At 44.3% G+C, this 16524-nt stretch overlaps 2 protein-coding genes across 15 annotated transcripts in view; one reads left to right on the top strand and one right to left on the bottom strand.

Moving 5' to 3' along the window:
* The window catches only part of PEAK1 (pseudopodium enriched atypical kinase 1), a 118829-nt gene extending 115388 nt beyond the window's left edge, over nucleotides 1-3441 (bottom strand). For 9 of the 13 annotated variants that reach the window (XM_083850788.1, XM_083850786.1, XM_083850782.1 and 6 more), the window contains exon 1: nucleotides 3199-3437. The gene's annotated coding sequence lies outside the window, so the exon portion shown is untranslated. Of the gene's footprint in view, nucleotides 1-3198 lie in introns of all 13 variants that reach the window. The other 4 variants (XM_083850792.1, XM_083850791.1, XM_083850795.1 and 1 more) reach the window with 3 other exon arrangements.
* Nucleotides 3442-3609: 168 nt separating this feature from the next.
* Nucleotides 3610-16524, top strand: part of HMG20A (high mobility group 20A) — a 34987-nt gene continuing 22072 nt past the window's right edge. The window contains exons 1-2 of one of the 2 annotated variants that reach the window (XM_083850805.1): nucleotides 3610-3906; nucleotides 5183-5301. The gene's annotated coding sequence lies outside the window, so the exon portion shown is untranslated. Of the gene's footprint in view, nucleotides 3907-5182; nucleotides 5302-5883; nucleotides 5903-16524 lie in introns of those variants that run through there. The other variant, XM_083850806.1, reaches the window with a different exon arrangement.

The raw sequence follows: 16524 nt of genomic DNA, 5'->3' as shown, positions 1-16524 counted from the left end.
ACTGTTTACTTCTTCCACTTCACCCTGCTTTAAAATTGTGAAAGCCAACTAGCCAAGTGTAATCCCACTTTCCAGCCTATATTTTTCCACCCTTAAATTTAAAAGCGTACTTCAATGGCAATTCTACATTACTGTGTCGATACATGTGAAACAATGCAACGACCTCAGCTTTAGGTCAATGTAAATGCCAGGGTACCCTTAAACAGTGGCCATGTCTGGGAGAACACTAAAAAAACCCTCAGAGGAGGTCTTGGTACCCCCCTGCCACAGGTCACCGCCATGGTCAGAGGCATCGTGCTTTGCCAACCCCTTCTAGCAAGAGCCTGGAGCCTCTTTCCCTTGGCTGTGATCTGGGGCCGGGCATCTCTTCTTCCTGTGTTATTTCATGCGCATGTAGAGCAGATTTTGCCACTCTGGTGATTTTTGGCTGCCGCTCAGCGCGAAGAAACACTACTCGTGGCTTGCGAACAACTTGACATTATTTCTTCGAACTCTGCTTCAACTAATAAACCAAACCGTGGTTTACAGCTTCCCATTTTCGTGTCCTAAGTAGGTTAAAAACATCTGGAGTTATCACATATTAATAGCAGAAAGATAAGGAAGTTTTATTTTCAGTTTCCCATGCCAAGCGTTCTCGTCACTATCTCTTTTCATGTCACATGGCTGTATAACGTTCAATCGCCAGAGCTTTTCACAAATACAGCACTATCTCCTCACTGTACCCATCACCTGCATCTTGTTATTCTGCCCCTACCCGACTGTCAGCTATGACACACCGACTGCACGGGAGGGAGCAGCTCAGCAGGATTCTTCAGGAGCTGCAGCAGCGCAGGAAGTGGGAACAACGGGGAAGCTGGCAGGAGAAGGCCCTCGGCTCGGATCCATACCTAGAAATCCCCAGGTTAGACCTCTCTGGCTATCAAGCTGGGGAAAAGAGGGTCTATCAGGCATCCACAGAAAAAAGACACTGGAGTCAACACCACCTGAAAGCTGGTCTTGTCAGAAAGGAGTGAGAACAGGAAAAGCAATGACGAGGAGTGAAACCGTGGATCCCTTCGGAGAAAAGGGAAAAGCAAACAGGCAACTCGTGGGGATGGGAGGGTCTAATTCTTAATTGGGATGACGGGCAGCTCTAGGGAAAAGGGAAATCTAACAGCGGAGACTACATAGGAAAAAGGAAAAGGAAAGGAGAGACCCAGGAGTGTTAATCCACTAACAAGGCAGAGAAAAGAAAGCATGTCTCAACTTGTTAACTTGATAGCAATCTTTTCACAGACATATTTTTCCTAGCACAGTACAGAAGCTTAACAGCAATTACCCATGTCTGTGACCCTAAACACTAATTTACAATAGTTATCTTAGTATTTGACTACCCTCATTAGGCAAGAAACCACTTAGGAGCTGTTTGGCCGAACAGCACCGTCCCTCTTGTTTTTCTTTAAGCAATCAATTCCAACCTATATATTTTTTTTTTCAAACACAAACAAATGAATAAGCATTTCAGTAAATATGTTTATAAATAGACTTTTTTTTTTTAAAGAGCCGCAAAGTCAGGAACACAAATTACCTACGAATCTGGAACGGTATTTTGTCTCTTGGCTCTCTCCTTTGAAGCAACTTTAAGACCTGCCAATAAATAGGGAATGCTGTTCTTTTGAAATTAATGCATTTATTTGCATGGCTAATGCACGTTCTGAAACAATGAAAGCCAAACCTCGTGCCCATGAGTGAAGCTCCCTCTGCTATCAATTGCTCACTTCCAGGAGCGCGCAGCTGGGTGGAAGTGCCTGCTGGCAGCGAGGCCGGGCAGGAAGGCGTGCTGCTGGCTCCCCGCTCCGCAGCCGATGCCTCCCACCCAGCCTCGGGAACCGCACCGCCACCGCCGCTCAGGTGCGGAGGAACAAACAGAACAACCCAAGAAAGTCATTTAGGAAGTCTGTGAACTACCTTATCTACGGGAGATAGCCGAACAATAAGGTAAATCCATCACGAAAAGAATGTGCAAGCTTAATCATGGAAAGTTACTCATGGAAAACTGGGTAATTCGCTTCTTGCATACTTCTGCAGCTTAGAGGACAAAATGAGGCTTTCCTGAAAACACACTACAGCAGCAGCTGTGCCAGAAAGATGCTTCATCTGGATAAATCATCTTAGCTACTTCACAGACAAAACCTTTTAAGCCAGAAGGGAATTAGATTAAGAGCTCTAACTAGTCAAAGTGACCAAATAAAATATCCACAAGTATTTCCTGCGCTGCTGAACTGCTGGAACCAAACCGCCTAAATGAGGCTGTAAGTCAAACAAAAGTCCGACAGAATTAAACACGTTTAATCTGTAACAAAGGTAGTTGTTCAGCTGGTAACTTTATACAAGTTTACTCAAACTTTCTAACTACACAACCCAGCTACCGGAATTCCAGAGAGTCCTGGCTCCTGAACAACTGTGTGCCCTCCTTCCCAGCCATACACCTTGCCTATTATTTTCTCCCCCAAACCTCCGCGTACAAAGCGCTCTAGCAGACACCAGCCCATCTTCGAGCCGCAAAGCACGCGGGAAAAACTGCAGCCCCACGCGAAGCCCTCCGAGAAGAACAAAAGCCGAACGCTGCCCGGCGGAACGCTGAGAGCCCGGAGCTCGCAGGGGCTTTCAGGAAGGCTCCCCCGGCAAACCGCAGGCCGGACATCCACCGGGCCACGCTCCCGAGCCTCGCTCCCTCCTGGGAGCAGCCGGGCCAGCAAGCCCCAGCCTCCCCCGGCGCCGGAGCCCGGCCGGCCCGACCCGGAGCGCAGAGCAAGCCGGTGGGGAGAGGCAGCGCCGGCGGGCTGACAGGAGCACGGCGCCGGGCGCCTCCGCACCGAGCCGGGGGGGGCAGCGCTCACCTGGCGCCCGCGGCAGCTCCCGGAGGGGGGCGGCGGGGCCCGGCGGAGCCTCGGCCCCAGGCGGCGCCGAGCCCACGGGGGCTCCCTGCGGGGCTCCGGCCGCGCCCTGCTCCGCCGCGGGGCCCGGGGGCTGCCGGCGGGGAACCGGGGGCACGGAGCCTCCGGGCGGGGCGGGCGCCGGGGGACCCCTCACAGCCCCCCCCGGCCCCCCGCGGCCCCCTCCCGGCGCCCCCCCGGCCCGTCCCTCCCCGAGCAACCCCGACCCCGCGGCGCCGTTACCCGCCCCCCGCCGCCCGCAGAGCCCGGCCCGTCCCCTCACCTGGCAGCGGCCCCCCCAGCCCTGCGACGCCTCCCGGGGGCGGCGAGCGGGGGGGGAGGAGGAGGAGGAGGAGGCGGCGGCGAGGGAGCTCCGTGAGGGCCGGCGGCCGCCGGGCCCCGGCGAGGATCCGGCTCCGGGACGGGGCTGCAGCCGCCGCGCCCGCGCGCACCAACCGACTCCGGCCGCCGCCGGCCGCGGCCCGGCCCCGCCCACCGCGGCTGGGGGCGGAGCCTCCCCGCCCAGGGCAGCCACCGATTGGCTGCGGAGGGGCGAGGAGGCCGGGCGCCGCCGCGGGATACTCCCGGCCCACCGGCGGAGGCCCCGGGGGAAGACTACAAGTCCCAGCATGCCCCGCGCTCGGCGCGCCGCCCGAGCCTTTAAAATCGCACCGAGGCGCTGCGCGCGCAGACAGGCGGTGTGCTTCCGCTCGTGCGAGAAAAGTAGTCCCGGGGTGGTGGTTGAAGTTCGGCTCCGAGCTGGCAGCGAGGGGAAGGGCCACGGCGGGAGGGCGACGTACGGGCAGCGGGAGCGCTCCCGGGCCGTCGGCGGCTTTTTTGGGGGGGGTTGGGGGCGGGCCGCGCTGAGGTGAGGTGCGGAGGGATCCGAGCGGGCTGGGGCAGCGGTGATGCGGCCGTGTGAGGGAGCTGGCGGCGGCTGAGCGGGCTGAGGGCACGCAGCGCGGCCGGCCCGGGGCGCTGCCGCCGGCAGGTCAGTAGGGAGGGCCGCGGCCTTCCTCTCCTTCTCCTCGCCCTGCCCGGGGTTGGAGGGGCCCCGCTCCTGCGGCGCTCAGCTGGGCAGCAGCGGCACGGGCAGCCCCGGGACCGGCCTCCCCCGGCGGGCCTCGTTCCGGACTGCCTGCCGCCCGCCGCCCCGGGCTGCCCGTGTGGGAGGCCGGCGGAGGGGGCCGGGGGCTCAGCCGGAGCGCCCCTCGGGAGAGCTGGGGGTGGAAAATAAAAAACAAACAACCAGAAAATCCCTCCCCCCTATAGCGTGAGCCCGCTGGAGCCACGTGCTTTGGGAGGCAGCGTTCAGCCAAGCCCTCTGAAATACCCGCACTGAGGGCGAGTGGCCTGGGGAGGAGAGAAAGGAGTGGGAAACCTCAGTGGGGTCACAGAGCTGGGTGGTGGAGGCAGAGGAACGGAGATTTGGCTTTCTAGAGCAATGGTACACGCTATCTGGTTGCATGCCCCTATTAGTGTACAAATAAAACCCCAAACGTTGACCAGCCTCCCCCCCAATAACTTTTTTTTCCCTGTTTTTATTTATGTAACCGCGTCACTATACTGATAAGTGTATTATAAAGCATTTACACAAAAATGAAGAAAGGATGAGATAAAGATGAAACAAACACCACTTAATAAATACAATTAATAAACAATATTTCTAATGGCAAAAAAAAAAAGTTTTTCTAAAAATACTCCGTATTTTTAGACCTATACCAGCCTTAGATGCTGGCAAATACTGTAACTTTAGAGTCCACAGAGGTCAAAAAAAAGTGCATGGGTTTTTTTTGTCCTTAGAAGCCTGGAATGCCTCAGAGTAGTCACTGCTACGAATTCTAAGGACATCTAGATTTAGAAAAGCTGGCTAAAGCAGTGTATTCGGATTAAATTTCTTAAGCTAAATTCTGTAAAAAATACTAGCAGTTTTCAAAATAGGAAAACTGAAGTGTGGGGATTTAACTCTGAGTGTTCTCAGAGTTCTGAGAACACTCAGAGTTCTGAGTGGTTTTTTTTTTTTCTTATTTTGGCTTTTTGCAGTGAGGTGCATAGAGAGTAACCTCACAGGTGTCCATTTTATGGCTGACGAGGCAGAAGAGAATCAGAGAATCACGTTTCTACAGGAATGCTTCTTTAGCACCTGAGAATAGTGTTCAATTCTTCTATGTGTATCTGACTGTTAGGTGACTAACAAATTCTTGTCCTTTGCAATAAATGAACTGAGAAGAGAGTTTCCTACTGTCTTCTACCTTCCTTTCTTACAGGACATCTTCCCTCAGCAAGGCCTCCTGTGTCTGATGGCAAGGGGCTGCGCAGCGAACTGAGAAGACGTGCTGTTTTCAGAACTGAGAAGACGCGTGACTTCTGAATGAAAGCAGTAACTGTAAGATGAGTTTTTGCTCTGTATCCATATCACAACCTTATTTTTAGTATCAGAGCATAGGAATTGAGACAATTGTAAGTTAGTATGTTCAAGTTAGCTTTGTAAGCTTTCTTTGTTAGTTTATCTGTTCACAATGTATTTAAAGAAAGATGTATTTAACTTGGTATCACAGTGTGCGCAAATAGCCAGGTAACTCCTCTGCCAAAGTGAGTTCAGCCTTCCATTTGAAATGCTTCTCTGATTATGCAGGGCTGCGTTAGGGCTTTGATTTGGATGATTTTTTTTCAGGCTTGTCACTGACTTGGCTGAAGGTTGCAGACAAATGTGGAGCATGTTTCATTAAAACAAGTGGATACAGGTGTTTGAATTCTTGCTGTAGCTCCTGACCTCCCCAGGCAGTGGTTGATAATTACCCCCACTTGCTGTTACTGAAGTGTGCACAGACTGTACTGATTTTTGGAGTCTTGGGGTGTGTGCTAGGAGAAACTGATAGCACAGGTGGAGAGGCTGCACTTCTAACAAAGGGGACACTTCTGCTAATCCTCTGTTAGAGAGAAGGGTAACTCAGGGGAACACAGTTGTGCTGGTTTGAGGAGACTAGGTGAGGGGAGGTTTTTGGTTTTTTTTTTTTGCTAGTTCATGTACAATAAAAAGCCCTTTATATCTGTAACTGGATTGGCTTTGGAGAGCTTTCCAAACTATTTTTTTCTGCATTCCTTTAAGCTTTTTGTTTTTGTTTTTACTTCCATGAGTTTCCTAAGAAAGAGGGGGGAATATTTCTTGTGTTTATGGGAACTGTTGAACTTAATTTCTTTTCAAGAAATGAGTAGAGGTAGGTAAAAACACTTTGGCATTAAATGTTACTAGGTGTGAATTTACTAAGAACAGTTTTTTTCCAAAATTACTGTTTCTATTTTTCTAACCGGTTCTTGAAAGCATCTAAGGCTAGTTGGTATCTGTACAGTGTGAGTAGCAACCAAAAGCTTTGTTAGTAATGTAGAGTTGACTTAGCTGTCTGTTCTGTCATACCTCTTAATGCAGATATTTCATATGAAATTAGCTAGTGTTTTTGTGAATCTTCGTTTGTTGTTTGAGAAAGTAACATTTTTTCTCTTCAAGTTTCCTTGGCTGTGCTTTCAAAGCCTTGGGTGCAAGATGACATGCTGATTTTTAAGCTTGGAGTACTGTTTGCTGGAAGCAGGTTATTGACACACCATCAGTAATGCAAGTGAACCTTTTTTGGAAGAGTAACCTGTTTTTTCCATTTGTATAAGAATAGGCTAAGTAATAATCTCAGGCTTGTGACTCTGAGGCCATAATTACTTGTTGGTCAAAGGCTGAGTTTCTGATGTAGTGGAATCTAGCATCGTATGCTAGGCTTCAAAATATGTGGGGCCTGGCATGATGCAGAAAGGAAAGTGTCGGTCTCTAGTTGGAAGAGCAGTGGAGAGAGCTGTGACAAAGCAATTTCTGGTAGTAGTATGAAACTTCACAATAGAGAAAACAGATCAGTATCAAGAAAAGTATCGGAAACAGTAAACTGTGAATTTTTGCTCACACTTCTAAATCTGGAGTTTACCAACATTGCAGTTCTGCCAAGATGGGGAGGGGGGAAGTGCTCTCAGCACAGAACAAATGGTGCACCAAGGTAGGAGGAGAAAGTTTGTGTACTAAGCATGTTTCATTTTTTTAATGATATTCCAGACCTTTTTCTTTGGTAGAATGTTCCTCTTCCACTTCTCCACAGCTTACCTTTCTTTAAGAATATGCATCTTCCTCCTTGTGTTTATTTTCACGTATCCAGGGCATTGACCTAGACATCTTCTGATACCTAAAGGATGAAAAATCAGGATTTAAGACTTAATCTAGAAAGAGGTTCTGTTTAAAGCTACCACTGCATCAAATAGACCAGCATCTTGTTGGAATATCTCATTAATCACAACTTGTGTAGAATTTCTAGAGTGGATGAGCGAATCTTTGGAGTCTCTGAAAGTCCTGAACTATATAGGCATTTTTGAGTGTTCTTAAGTCTTCCTACAGGGAGTATTTCTTAAGGAGCAAGTTCTGCATTAGCTCTTGCTTCTTGGCTCTGAATGTCTGTGATAGTCTCCATAAAGGGGGGCTCTCAAACAGGATCTGGAGGTTTGTGATTCAAAACAGTGCTAGATAACCTGGAGAAATCTGGGAAACTCAGTGGAGGCAATGGAGCACTAGATGACACCACGTGCTCATTGTTTCTGTTGAAGTGTAAACTTTGCCAGTGCAAGATCAGCTAATAGCTACAGGACTGAAGATGTTTGTGCGCACTTGACTAGCAGTGTAGTTATCTAGAAACATGACGCAGCAGGTTCTTTTCAGTCCTGACATCTAGTCTGTTACTGGCACAGGTCAGGTAACCACACGAGAATCTTCTTGTGGAGCAGATTTCTGGCTCAGGCTGCATTTACTGCAGTGAGCTTTAGCTGGTGTTGCACGTGACTCCTGCTACTGATGGAAGGAAATTGAGATAACTGATATTTGATTAAATCCTCACGCTTTCAATATGTGGAAGGGTGACAAAATGCATTTCAACTGCTCTTCTGTTCAGTTTAATTAAGATAAAGTATATCTTCTGCAATTCAGATAAGATATGAAGAGCGATGGTAATAAGTATCCCTTGTTAGAAAAAATGAATCAGAATTTGTGGAATTGGTTCTCTATTTCCAGAGTCATGAGAAAGAATCATCTTTCATTAGTAGAATAAATGTTTAGCTTTAGATTGGAAAGAAGAAAACTGAAAATGTCAAGACAACTTATGAGATAATCCTCATTTTTTTTCTGATACTTCCTCATGCTTCTGACTATTTTAGGGCCCCTGGTTACTGGAATCATTTCAAGTGTTCTTTGTCCCTGACACCACATGAATTTTAGGGGGATAGAAACTGAATCTCAGGCTGCAGAGTTATAGAAATGTAAGTCACTAACTCTGGGCTGTGCTACTTGCACCCTTCTTCCTTGTGCCAGCTGCAGTGTCTGTTGGATCCTTTGCTGAGCCATTTTACCTGGCATAAACTAATCTGATAAATCAACTAAAAGCTATTCCGTTTGCTTAGCACATAAATTGTCTGATAAACAGAACTGCCAGTCCGAAGATGATGTGATTGAAGTAGCTAGTAGTTCAAGAGGCTCAGGCTACCCCTGAACTATAGCCTTTGGCAATGGAGAGCTGTTATTTGTTCCTTCTAGTGCTTGGCTTATTTTCATGTGGGCAGGTAACAGCTGCTCTTGATGTGATCTGAAACTCTCCACAACCAGCTGCTAACAGATTGAGTTCTGCCGGCAATAATCTTTGGTGGCTGGGGGTGGCTCATTTAACTTAATGTGAGTCTTCACCACTGGTAGAAGTGGGGGGTTCTGTAGGCATTCATTAATTTTTTTAACAGCTCTGGTGTTTGAGCCTTCTGAGTCCTTTCAACTGTGTCACTGAGACAGTGGAAGATCCCCAGCTTCCCTTCTTCCCTGCAGTGCTCCCGAAGGGAAGAGCTGTGGGGTAGGAGCAGCTCTATGAGGAGTCCAGAGATTGCCATAACCAGGTGAGAAAGGAGCAAGGCCTTCTGTTCCCAGCGGCAGCAAGCTACTGCTCTGGCTCAGTAGTCTTGTAGCCTATCCTTACATCTGATTTATAGCCAAATATGCAGAGGTTCAGAAATGATATCTGAAAATAGTGTTAGTCGGATGTTCAACTCACACCACCATTTTATTTGGCCAGATTCCCGTTCTGCTTCATCAGTTCCAAGGAATGTATACTTCGTTGTGTGCTGTTATTAGGATTCTGTAAGTCTCCACTAACACTAAATGCTTCCACAAAGTGTGGAAGCAGAAGTCGTGTTTCTTAAGCTCTGAGTACAGGAAAAAGGAAGGCAGAAAAAAGCTTGTGAATCATATTAGTTTGTGTTCCATGACTTTTTAAATGTCAGTGTGAAGTCGCAAATAGAGCCTGATTCATTCTGCTTTCTGAAATTTGATGTCTTTGAACAAAATGGCATCAATTTGAAACTTGTTGGATTCTTAGAATGCAGTGACAATGTATCTGGCTTTGGCACAGAAAGCGTCTTCAAATCCTTGTGTAGTGGAGACGCCACTTCTTTTCAGATTTAAGCTCCTATTGTCATACAGATAATCCTCTTGTGAGGCTAGAAACGCAAATTTATCTCTTGCTTATATGCAGTGAAGAACTTGATGATGTTACAGTATCTTGTTCTTGGTCCCTCACTTTTCTGTCTCTAGTGTTGCAGAATTGTGAGCAGTTCATTATGCTGTGTCCTCCACTTGAAGGACAGAACATATTGAACAGGGGACTAATTAGTGGAGTGGCAAGCACAGCAGCCCTGAGTTTTTCAGTTGAAGGAAAAAAAAATATACTTAAAACTGCTCCTGACTTAAACCTACTTGAAATCTCTGAAAGTTGGATTCTGTGTAGTGAGGCTGACATGTAAGTCCTTTATGAAATGGCAGTTCGCCATTGTTTTTTCACAATTCGTTGAAATGGTTTAAATTAGGATAAGTACTACTTGTACTCAGAGCTGAGAATAAATCTGAGCTTAATACAGAGCAAGAGGCAGTCTTTGGAGGGGCAGTGTAATGTTGGAAGTCCAGCTCTACCTTCAGTAATTGGAGAGAAGATCCTAGAATCCTTATTAAGGTGCTCTCTGTGGATTTTTCTTGTTAATAGATGAATCAAATGAAAAATTTCCATACTTGCAAGCTTTCTGTCTCTAGTCTGTTAATAGAAGAATTATTTTTTTATTCTTCTGTCCTTCAAGCTTTGTCAGGACTGGGGGAGGTGTTGCCTGATACTCTTTATTCTTGTGGCCACTGTAAGATATTTTTTCAACTGCTTTTACATGCTGTTTTACATTCATCACTATCGCTATCAGAGAACAAAGAGCTTATTTCTCCAACTTTTTGTAGCCTTCCAAACAAAAAAAGCAATGAGGATGAGGTAGGGGGGTTGGACTCAATGATCTCAGAGGTTGCTTCCAACCCCTAGGATTTTGTGATTTGGTGATTGTAGACATATGCCTGGCACATTAATGCTTTGCTGGGGGGATCTTACTTGGCAAAACTGGTTGGAGTCTTTAGAATTTTTTTCTATGATTAGGGATATACTTTTATTTATAAAAGATGTGATTATCAGGTGAAGTTATTAACTGTTACTGAGAAGCATTTTAAGTGGGACCAAAAACAAGTTGATGGTGATTGAAACAGGGATACTTGAGCAGAAGAAAATGTCAGTGGATAGTAGATGAAAGCTTCTGCTTCTTGCTAATTAACTGTTAGCTGTAAATGAAACACTGATTATCAAAAAAAAAACCCACAATTTTTACAGGCAGACATTTTGGAAAGCCTTTCCTAATTTGATTACTTGGTATAGTTGTGGACTAAACCTGCACGATTCTTCTTAGCAAGCTTACCATGGAGCACTGGAATGCTGTAAGCATATTTCTTCTCCAGCTATACATAGATGACCCTTTCTAGAGGTCAGCAAGCAGTTTCAGGGTGGGAATTAGCTGCTCTGGGGAACTGTTAGAGACCAGGGAAGCCAAATTTCCATTACAGCAACAAATGTTTAATCTCAGGAAGTCTAAGCTTAAATGTAATTGTTAGTTTTCATAGAAATTTAATGTTTTCTGCATTTAAAAAGTAAAGTTTAAAATGCAATGTCATGCTTTTTTTCTCTCTTTTGTTTGGGAGGTGTAGGGAGGAGCAAAATACAGCTGTGAAAGCTTTTTGAGAGTAGCTTTTTTTAAATGAAAAGGAGAGTGCTGGTGACTAGAAAGGCAGCTCTCTAACTGAAAAGCCTCTGAGCTAATGTTTAGGATTAAATGTGATAATGGATCTTCAGGTAATTTCTGTACGTACTTCTACCAGGCTGCAAAAGGTAACCAAGAGAAATAAGTTTCCTGAAGTTGTCGTACTGTGCCTGCACTTGTGTTGGAAAATATTTAGGTTCCACAAATCCAAAAAGACAGAGTATTGCCCAATCTCTTGTTTTTCACCAGTTTGCCTTGTCTCAGTTTCTGATCAAGGCAAAGAACTTCTGTTTATTAGGTTATACTGAGGTGACATCATATGTTATATCCCTTGTGAAAATACAAATATTTTTCAATTTTCCCACCATTTAATGTTGTATAAGCCAGAGTGTTATTGACCTTTTGTCACAGATCTTTTCAGTAGGCTTCAGTTCTCATTTCTCCTTGCGATAAGAACTGCATAATGTGTCTTCCAGTCACACCATCACAGCTACCTCTGTCTGAAACTGAGTTAGGACTAATGGTTAGGTGGCATAAGCAAGATGAAGTGATATACTAAGCAGCTTTTGAGATGTCAACAATAAAAGGGTTAAGGTTAGTAGCATCTTAAAGGCTGCTTTTGAAATTTGGTTGTGTTCTTAGCTCTTACAGATTTCCTATATGACCTCTAAACCAGCTATTCCTCTTTAGCCATATATAGGGATATTGGGATAGCATTTGTTTTAACTCAGAGGAACCATATTTACTTAAACATATATAGAAATGAAGTCATCAAAAGGAAATGTAAAAGCAGTATAAATCTTTGCTGTTTGTTAAATACAGTAAATATTCGAAGTTGAATGCCAAATATCTTTCAGAACATTTATAACTAAACATGTATGAGAAATCTTTTCAAGTGTGAGTGCTTGAGACTTTGGCTGTGATACATGAGAGCTCCACCCTCTTGTCTGCTCAGTCTTCAGCCTATTTGAAAAGATCTGTGTTCTCTTTTAGGACTAGATCTATTGTGTATGTAGATCAACTCTACTTTTTCAGAGCTTGTGTATGTTTCCTGCCTGCAGTTCCTTGTTTCTAGCACCTGAGAAGTAGCAGTGGAAGAGGAAAGTTGAAAGAGCAGTTTAAACTTACAGGTCTTACATCTGTCCCAGGTTCTTGTTTGTTCTTTGGCTTCAGGCTCTGGGTGGTGATGCCCTGTTCTTAGTCACTACTTTCCCCTGGCTTGTTTTGTCGTCTTGCATATGGTAGAAAATGATGGGCACAAAGAAAAGATTGCAGCATCAATAAGACAGCGGGTAGGAGCTGTTAGCAACTGTTGTCAGAGCAATTTGTCCAGGCTGCTATGGGAAATGGCTTGGGGATCCGATGAAGTATTGCAAGTTGAAGTATTCTTCTGCTCTCCTGAACCCAGACAAGGTTCTGTAAGTGTTGTCTACCGTTTTCTTGATAGCTGCTTGAATCTCATCTGTACTGTGCTTGTTGTCCTTATTCCTTTTTCCATCTTAGTCTGAGATCTGTGCAATTCGAATCCTATGATGCCAATGATATGATGTGTGGGAAACCATCCCAAATTGAAGGATCTGTTAGAAGAGGCTTGGCCGAAGAGATTATGGTGTGTTTAATGCAGTTTATACCCAAACTTCCATTTCTGATGCGTGTTTATCCATTACTGGAGAGCTTTAAGAACAGGTTAGAAACTGCAAGCTCCCCAATCAGTCTATCCCAGATATTCATTACTCTTGCTATTAGGATTTGCTAGTATCCATGTGGTTAATCTTTTAAAGGGAAAGAAATAGCAGATAAGAGTGTGAAAATATATCTGCTTTGCACAAGTAACGCTATTTAAAATTTGATTTATTTTAAATATTACAGGTTTTTGTTTGCTCAGACTCATTCCTTGTATGTTGGAATAATGGAACGCAATAACAAGCATAACAAAAATGAGAGCAAAAGGAAGCTGATATGTCATTTTTCTCTAAAGATGAGTCCTGTCTGAAAACAAGCAGAATCAGTTGTCTGTTTTGTGTGAGAATCACTTAGTCTTCCCACACTTCATTTCCTCTAACCTTTGTCCCTGTACCCCTATCAGTGCATTTAAAATATCCAGTTCCATGCTGTCGTTGTTGCTCTTGAGGTCAGAGTAGATGCCTTTGTGTTGGGTCACGAAGCCTGTGGTGAGTCATTCTTTTAAGTGTATACTCAATCCCTTATTCAGTATATTCTCACATCCAAAGTATTCAACCCCATATTGTGTAAAATGGTCAGTAATGATTTGTTTTGTTGGGTATGTGCATGGGAAATTCCAATCCGTATTCCTCTGTGGCAGCAGCTAGTTTCTACTCTCAGAATTTAAGTGAGCTAGGAGTATATGCTGTACATGCCTGACAACTTTTGTAGTAAGGCTGAGAGAGGGCAGAAATGGTAAAACGGCTTTAAAACAACTTTTCAATCGCAGCAGGTGTTTCCACTCTTGAATTATTTTATTTTTGAGTATCTAACTTATCACTTCACTGGTCAGTCACAATCAGGATTCTCTGACATTCAGTTATTTCCAGTTCATAAGGGTTTGGTATTTTAAATCATAATGGTATTCCAGCATGAAGTTATATTGTTTCTTCACTTGTGTGATGCTGGTAAAGGTTAGAGCTGAGCAAACACCATGAAAACCTTTGGAGTCTGTTCATTTACATTTTTTAATAAACTGCTTTGCTCACGGCACTTTCATGTTTGCATTCTCCAAACAGTGAAATAATTGAGTCTTACTGACATAAATGGAATTCAACTTTAATTTTGAAGAAAAGTAACTGTTCACTTGCTGAACGGGAAAGCTAACAATATCTGGTCAAGTCTTGGATGATTTTATAATCACCGTGGTTTCAGAGAAATGTCTGTGCTCAAGGCATGGTTTGTGTCCATTACATTGTTGTGTTATTTTGTTAATGGGCTATCTGTTTTGCCTTGTTAATGCAAAAGTAGCTATTGGAAAACTTGATGTCCAGTGGAAAGTGATCCTCAGATCCCAGAGATTTCCAAGGAACAGGCGAAGAGGTGGATTGCCTCCAGTAGCTGGGGGAACTCAGAGGTTTTTACGGACCAACCTCAGTCATCCCTGGTAGTGAGGTACTGGACTTGCCTGAGGTAGAGTGATGAACTAAATGAAAGAAATCTCAAGTTTTATTCCAATACTTATTTTTTGTGATCTGATTGGGATTTTTCTTGATCTATAGCATGAGGATTAAATTAGTTCTGCAGATGTGTATGTACAGTGACATTACTTTAAATGGCAGCTAACACTGTCACTAAGAAACTTAATGCAGAAACATGAGCTACCCTCATCTTCAGACGCTTAATGCCTCCATTGAAGGGCTGGATGGCAAAGCCTCTCCACTGGTAACCTAGTCTGCAGTTACTCATTTAGCTGTGTAGGGGTGGGTAGAACGACTACTTGTACAGTCTTCTCCATATGGAGTTATTTTCCCTCAGGTGATCTAAAAAGCTTGTGTATTGCCAATGCAGAATTTCTTTTGTGTGTTTCAAGGGAGACAATTCAGCCTGGATCTGTATTTGCTTTTGTCTGTGGAGTTGGGCATACATCTCTTGTCTGTGAATATAAATTCCAGAAAACAGAATGTGGTGTATATGAGATGACTTAAATATGCCCTATCATAATGCGATTTGTAAATAAAGGTAGAATATAGAACTGAACACCCGTGCTTTTTAAAAAGAAAATTTTGCAGATGTTTGGCAGCTGATACTAAAGCTTTAGTATTAATAGCTTTGTTAATGCTTGCCACAAAGAGCCGAGTAAACTAAGCATAAAACTAAGTTCTACATCTTCCCTTCCTTTCCTTAAACTGCTTGGAAATGAAATGGAGGTCTGAAATCTTTTCCTGCGAGTCTTTATTTTGGTCTTTGGTGGTTTTTATTTTTACTGGCAAGAAGTAAAAATAAAAGCAATTGGCTGTTCTCTTGTGTATATACTTTCTGGTCTGACAGAAACCTTCGTCATGTTGGGTTTGACGTGTGATTTTCCTGAAGTCAAAGACCTTTTTCTAATGAGTTGCCTATAGGGGAAAAAAGTCAAATCTGTCTCTTGCAGTTAAGAATGTTGGATAATATGCTTCTGCTCCAATTTGATGGAAGAAAATGCTGCTGTCAGGAGAGAATGTGAACTTTCTCTGACAGATCCAAAATCATTGTGATTTTAATTGAAGATGTACTTGCTTTCATTTTATTTCTCATATTCTGACTACACGTGGACAGACAAAGTGATGATCCTATCAATTTATCTCTCAAAAAATTTTCTGGGTTTAAATTATTTACATTATGAAGTGCTTGTATTCTGATGCTTAGCTAAGGAGTACTGTGGTTCCTCTGTGATGTAGCAGAAGATACTTATCTGCTGTCCTCTGAAAGGTAAATTTTGGAGCTACTTGTTCTGGCAAAGAAAGACACGAGAGGTTAGGAACAGGAAGTATGGGAGGAAAAGCCTCCTCAGCAGCCATGTTTCTAAAACAGAGCTGTCAATGAGGTAATCAGAACTCGGGCAATGCTTTATACAGGCTGAGCATTGGGCTTGTGATGCTGACTTCATATTTGAATATGCTTAACTGTAATAAATGTGTTTTTATAACCGTACCTTTTAATTGGGTGACTAATTTAGTAATTCCCGATTCTTTTGCTTAAGAATCTGATATGCTGTAGTCATTGTAAAGGCAACATTGTTTGGGATTATTTTGACCATTTTTTTCAAGTGTTCAGGGCAATCCCAGGACCCCTCCCATGTGGCCTTGGGCTGGATAGGAAGTCAGTCTGCATCTGACAGTGACTGCATGGCCAGACGTGTGCAGGCACTGTAGAGTCCAGCCTCACTTCACATATGTTGTGCATCGCTTGACACCAGCAAAGCAAGTTACACTTTGTTGAAGCAATGACTATTTTGGAGAGTGTACAGTAATTGCTTTGTTTTGGGTCTGGAACAGGCTGTTTCTTCATTTGGGCTGTGCCAAGAGCCAGCAGCACCCAGTGTTAGAGAAGAAGGGCTGTTTGTAGTTCACGTAGCTGTAACAGTCTGGCTGTGAACGTGTGTTCTGCTCTGACTGATCTCCTTTGAAAAATAAAAATGCAAGTGTGCTGCATCAAGATGGTGTGCTGCTTGAGTGGAATGGCCTGATTCTCTGAAGGGAAAGTTCTCTGTTGCAAATGTTACCCTTTGTTGCACGTGTAGAAGGCTTAAAAAAGGTTTGTCTGGGGTGATGCAGAATCTAGAACCTGCATGTGTAGGTGTGCTGCCCTGTAACAGCACTGTTAACACTGCAACCATAGTAATGATGTTGCAGACGTGTCAGTCATTTTGTCTAGCCCATGTTAGAGATTTGTTTTAACGGGTGATTTAACAATTACCTTCTTCTAACTTTTCCTTCCTGTTACACGG

The sequence above is a fragment of the Anser anser genome, assembly GCF_964211835.1.
Source record: "Anser anser genome assembly, chromosome: 10".
NCBI classification, from domain to species: domain Eukaryota; kingdom Metazoa; phylum Chordata; class Aves; order Anseriformes; family Anatidae; genus Anser; species Anser anser.
The sequence above is the reverse complement of the archived record's forward strand: the minus strand, read 5'-3'. Positions and strand labels throughout refer to the sequence as shown.